This window comes from Lygodium microphyllum, chromosome 24, assembly GCF_053477565.2.
Source record: "Lygodium microphyllum isolate KBCC chromosome 24, Lygodium_microphyllum_v1.1.10, whole genome shotgun sequence".
Lineage (NCBI taxonomy): Eukaryota > Viridiplantae > Streptophyta > Polypodiopsida > Schizaeales > Lygodiaceae > Lygodium > Lygodium microphyllum.
In genome coordinates, this window is record NC_141158.1 from 7241573 (window position 1) to 7248085 (window position 6513).

The 6513-nt window shown below is 48.5% G+C and overlaps 1 pseudogene; it reads right to left on the reverse strand.

Annotated features, from left to right (window-relative positions):
* Positions 1–3747: 3747 nt before the first annotated feature.
* On the reverse strand, positions 3748–4626 carry LOC148014822 (uncharacterized; annotated as a pseudogene).
* Between the last annotated feature and the right edge of the window lie 1887 nt (positions 4627–6513).

Below are 6513 nucleotides of genomic sequence, written 5' to 3' on the forward strand. Positions count from 1 at the left end.
TAGCAGGTGATCCCTCCTGGATGCAGGATGTGGTACATCGGTGGTGGAGAAAGAGCAAACTGGAGGTCTGAGATCCAATGTGTCGAGTGTCGTCGGATCTCAGTCTGCTCTCGATGTAGATCAAGAATCCTCCGGATCTCCTGTCGGTGTGGCTGTGGGGTCCGAAACCCACGAATCCTCGTGCGACGTCAGGTACGCTGGTCCTCAGCCTGCTGTAGTGTGAGCCCGGAGGTCTGGCTGGAGGCTGGTACAGTAGTTCTCACTCTGTCTGTCTGAAAGAACTGTGTAATAGTCGTCTGGGTGGGCCCCTCTCTGACTGGGACCCACTGTGTGCTCTGCTCTCTGATGTGCCATGCCTCTCCCAGAAAACGGCCAAATGCTCTCTGCTCCATATCAGTCATACATCCCTGAAGTGAGCTGCTCAATGTGTATCTAGATCTCAACTCTGAGTATGCCGGGCATCTGAGAACAAAATGCTCCTCACTCTCCACCTCTAATCTGCAAAGGGGGCATATTCTCTCCTCCCGTGGGATGCCACTGGCTCTGCCACTCTCAATCATAAGATGATGTGATTATACCCTAAGCTATCCAATAAGAACTCTCAATCGATGTGGCATATAGATCTGCATATATCTCGGAATCTCTATGAATCCCTGCTCTGATATGCTCAAGAACTGCGTATAATAATGTGCCATCTTCGATGGCAGGTCTGTGCAGGGCTGACCCATGTCCTCTGTATATAAATATGCCATATCTCCTGTCTGATGACTGTGTTCCTCTCAGAGAGAGAGAGGGTGTAAGTGGGAGCCTAAGTATCATATAGAAGAGGTGGGAGTCTATCAATGTCCAGCCCATGTCTGTCAAACCAAGCTCTAGTTTGTGCATACCATGATGTGGTATCCCCCGCTCGAGCCATCTCCTGAGATGCCATATATGCTCTGTATGCAATGCGATCTCTGTCCATATCCTGAAATCTGTGTAGGAAGCAGACTGTCTGAAATAATGCCTCGACTAGCATGGGCGGTGTGGCAAGCTCTGCTCGCACAATGTCATGTGGGACTAAGGCCTTGCTGCGAATCAATCTAGATATCATGATCACCTGAGGTCTCTCCATCAATGTCCATACATAATCGGCAAGGCCTGGCCCCCATATAGCTGCTCCATACATCAGTGCTGGAGTGACTAGAGTATCAAAGAGCCACCCCTTGGTGCGGGGCTCCTTGAAATGTGCCTGATGACACTGTCGCTCCATAAGAGCCAATGCTGAGTATCCTCTAGTGAGGCGGTCACGAGCTGCCTGTGTCATTGAGAAAATCCCTGAAGCGACTGTAAAGGTGACTCCCAAATATACATATGATCCAGTGACCTCAATACTCCCTCCTGCTGCCATGAAAATACTCTGTCTGCGTATCTGAGCTGATGTATGGAATATAAGAACCTTGGTTTTACCAAGGTTCACTGTCATGCCTCTCTGTATGCAAAAATCATCCAATGCTAATAAATGCTGCTGTAATCCCTGAGCTGAATCTGAGACCAACACAATGTCATCTGCATATAGTAAGATATGAACTATGGCTCCACTGAGTTCTATACCTCCACCGGCTCGCTGTTGAATAAACTCTGCTATCTCATCAATGTATAGCCCAAATAGAGTCGGTGAGAGTGGGCATCCTTGTTTCACACCAATGGTGCTTACAAGGGGATCTGATATACCTCCCGGACATCTGACTCTGCCAGTAACCCACTCATATAGTGCATAAATACCCCACATCATGTCATCATCCACCCCCAGATCAAGTAGGCGTCTGAAAAGCCTCTCTCTCGGAACCGTGTCAAAGGCTTTGCGGAAATCCACAAAGCAACAATACAATCTCTGTTTCTTCACTCGTGTCTGGTCGACCAGGCGCAACGGAGAGTGAAGATGTGGTCTATGGTAGAAAATGCCCGTCTGAACCCTGCCTGTCCGGGTGCGCGCATGCACTCTCTCTCTGCTAGCGTGCTGAGCTCCTCCTCCATCACCGTGCCATAAAGTTTGGCCAAAACTGGCCCAATCATGATGGTCCTATAGGTGTTAGGATCCATAGGATCCCCTGACTTGTGGATAGGTACAATGGTGTGCTCTGTCCAGGAGTCAAGGAACCCCTCAGACAATGCACGGTTGAAGAGGTGAGCAATGAGTGGAGCCAATGTGTCTCTGCCATATATAATATGCTCTGCCTGAAGATCAAACTGGTCTCGAGCGCGGCCATGCTGTAACCGTGAGATAGCATGTTTCACCATACTAGTGGTGAAAAATGATGAAATACCCGGTCTCGGTGTACATGGTGTGGGTATCAGCCGACTGTGCGGGTACATGATATAAACTCTGTGCGTATCCATGCCATACTGCAGGGTCATGTATCGGTGTGGGTGAGCGTGGTTCTCTGATCTGCCTCCATGCCTCTGTACAATCTCTGCTCATAAGAAGGTGGTATATATCTCAATATCTCTCCTCCTCCCATTCCCGCTTTTTACGGCGGGTCAAGCGGTGCATGCGTCTCTACGCCTGTCTGTGTGTGATCTCTCCTCTGGCCTCCAAATCGTGTAGCTGTCGACGTAGATCTCTGCACTCATCATCATACCACCTGTTCTGTGGCATGGTACCGGTCCGAGGGGGGTGCGTGTATGTGTGATGTGGAAAACTAAGTGTAGCAGAATCATGCAGAATGCATGTGATATCAGTGGTCAGTGTATCAAGGGGTGCGTATGGATCAAGTGGCGTGATGTGCTCCTCCAGATGCTGTGAGTAAACATGTGAGAGCTCATGAGTGAAGTGTATGGTAGTATGCATGTGGGGTATGATATCTGCAGGTGGTGATGGTAATGAGGTGAGGAGTGAGAAACTGAGAAAGGTGTGATCGGCACCGAGTGGAAGTCTCCCAAGGCCGAAGGACTCGATAGTATGCATCCCATCGATTGGTCCGAGTAGATAATCTACAGTACTCTCGCCCCCCCCCATGTGGGAAGCATGTAAGACCTCCTGAATATGGCCATCATGCCATCCCGTTATAAATAACGAGATGATGTCTACTACCAAGCTCAAGTAAATGCCCTCCATACCCTGTGGCGTCTGGCCCAGTATCTGCTGACTCCCGACTGATCCCCAACTCCTCAGGGTCTAATGCTCTCATGATCTCTGGCTGCTCCATATCAAAACTCTCACACTGTCGGCTCTGTGTGCGCCCGTTGAAGTCCCCCATAAGGAAGACCTCACCCAAACTAGAATACAGAATAATGTCCTCTAAGAGCTGTGAATAAGGGGAGGGGGAATCTCTGGCCTGAATATCACCTTGCATAATAGCATATCTGGACCCTCGTGGTGAAAAGTAGCATACTACCATATAGATCCATCTCTCATCTGATATCTGCACTCTGATCCATATGTAACTGGCCTCCTCATCTCGTCTCACTAACTGGATATGTCTCTGTATCCCCTGACGGAATAGAACTGCCACCCCTCCTGAGCCCCTAGATGTACTCTGCCTAGTAGTAGCCCGGTATGCAGATACCCACTCAAATCCTGTAATGCGTGGAAGCCCTCTCTCTAGGCTCTCATGTGTCTCTGTGAGGCATATAACATCATGGTCGAGTAAAATCTCCTCAAGTCTGTCCGGTCGTGACCATAGGGAGCTGTTGCAGTTCCAAAACTGCCACACGTATCGGGATCTCCTGTACCGTCCTCTGCCCCGTCTCATAGGCCACGCCCCCCTATTTGGTGGGGCGTCCATCTATAAAAATCCGGCCATCTCGATAGAAGGCTTTACGGCCTTCTCTACGTGCTTGGAGTATCTGTGGCATGCATGCTCGTCTATGTGCAATCTGCATCTGAGTCAGGTCCTCATCCATGAAGATGGGAGCCCCAGTCATCCCTCGAAGCGAGATCCGCTTCCGAAAGAAAGCGGCTCTGTCCTCTGGTGCGCTCATATGTAATATCAGAGCTCTGACCTTGGTAGTATCTCATCCTGCACGCCATGCCTGAGTAAAGGGCATGCTCGTATACCCTAGTCGGGTGCATAGCCCACGTGCGTCCTCCTCCGGAGAGGCCCCTTCGGGGAGCCCGATAATACGCACATTCAATCTACGCGCGTTCCTGAGCCTCTCCTCCTCTAAGGTCTCCTGAACCCGGACTACCTCCTCCTTTTTATTTTCTTCCTGGACCTCCTTCTTAATGTTCTTCTTCACTACCTCAATCCACCCCTCCTTATTCCCTTCTAATTCTTCCTTTATGTTTGCTTTGATTTTTTCCTCCCATCCCTCTCTCGAAGCCTCAACTTCGGTTTTAATGCATACCTCGAGGTCCTCTCGACATTCCTTCGTGAAAGCCTCTCGGAGGTCCGCTTTGAAATCCGCGTCCTCTCTTGCCTCCCGTAGATGTGACACTTCCGTTTGTAGCTTGTCCAGGTCGGTTTTGAGATCCCTCTTCTCTTCCGTGAGTGTCTTCACCATCTCCTCCAGTCGCTGGATCCTCTCATGGAGCCGGCGGGTTTCTTGGTTCAAGGCATTATCCACATCCTTCTTGAAATCTTTCTTCGCCTCCTTAATAGCCTGGCTGATTAGAAGCTCCACGTTATGGAGCTCGAGTGGCATGTCGCCTGCCTCCTGCGCTGCCTGACACCTTCATCAGACCAGTGCAGGGTCTCTTCTGCCCTGTTTGAGCCCTGCTCTCGTCTATTTGTGAACAGCCGTTTGATCTGTTTGAGACCTCTCGTCAGACCAGCGCAGGGTCTTTTCTTCCCTTCTCAAGCCCTGGCCTCCGCTATCTGTAAACAGCCTACTCGAACTGTCTTGTGAACTGCTGTGTATCATTCCATCCTGCAGAGCCCTCCCTGGCTGCGATCTCAGCCTGACAGAGAGAGAGAGAGAGAGAGAGAGAGAGAGAATCAGCACGTCCAGAGAATCCTTCAGACGATGAAGCATCACAACAGGGCCGCCGCTGTTGAACTCGTCCTCTCAAATGGTGAATCTGATGATGTTGATCTAGCTGTGGCGCATCTCCAGCTTGGGGCCCGCAGTGAGAAAGGCAGCTTCTCCCAGACGAATAACTGGCTATTTGGACTTTGGTGTAATGATCAATCCCTCTCGATGCATCATCTGCCCATCTGAGAGCTCCTTTTGGGTTGGCTTCTAGTTTGCTCCCGATCCCCAAAATGAGTAGTATGGTAGTGGCAGGCGCGAGGGTGATTCTCTGCAGGGTTAAACTGCTTCTTGCAATGCCGGCATGTCCTCAGAGATCCTTGCTGCCCCGTCGAAGCTGGAATGGAGGTTCGAGTTGTTGGAGTGATTCCAGAGCCGAACGCTAAGCGTTGGCAATCCTGGCAAAAAACTCTGCCTTGTATCGTCGCTGCCTACGCATCCTCAGAATGCGACGAGAGAGAGAGAGAGAGAGGAAGAGACTTAGCTCAAATCCCTTGTCTCGATCTTTCACTAAGCCATATTCTTTTACGCTCTCTCATCTCAAATCAATTCCACCTTCCCTATCTCTCGAACCACTCGTAGACGATGGCTCCAAAGCGACGAAGTGGAAAAACCATGGGGATCAACGCAACCGGTCAAGCAACGGGTATTGCCAATGATACGGGAGTGCCCGAGGTTGCGGGAGTTGCTACTACCAATGAAACATCGGGTGTGGCTAATGCGAGCGCTGGTAAAGACAAAGTTCCTAATGTTGTCATGCTGCTAACCCAGGTTATTCATTACTAGATTATTATTTTGCTATATAAGATAATTACATAAGATATTAGCTTCTATATTCTTCACTTACACAAATTGATAACTCATCTAGAAAACATATTAGTACAAGCATAAAACAATTAATCACTATGATTTGTAGCTAGAATAATTGAGATTCTAAGTCATAGAATCAGGATAGAATTAATTGCCAAAGGTTATTGTACATATGTCTTTATGCACATTCGATATAGTTATGGTCAAATGCGACAAGGTTAAGAGTTGATTAGTAATGGTTATAGAAATTGATTGTCTATTTAGGAATCCTATAGTTCATCTCGTTGACACAATATATTTCCTTAAGGGATTTTGCTTATGTTGGATAAGTGAACCCAAATGGAAAATTCATGCCTTGCTTAAGATGTTATAAGAAGTGTACTCAACACTTCTTTATGGGGAGGAGAATCCTCATTAGAATGTAAGGTTACCTTAGGATAAGGTCTACCTTGGCTATGTGAAGCTGTGAATTACATGTTGGGATGATTGTCATTGCATCATTTGATACATATTTGAAAGGACTGTTTGTGTTTGCTAGAATCTAGATTTTTGATTGAAATTATTGTCAAACAGAATAAAAGGAAGGATCGCGCTAGGCTAACCCCAAGCTAGGGGCGAGACCCTACTACTCCAAGGGAGTCATGATTATCGCTACGAGAGGCTTGGACCGGCTCTGTAGGCGAAAGGTCTGTCAATAGGGATAGTCTCAGACAGTAGGAATTGTAGGTGCCAGAGGGGGCTCTGGCTGTA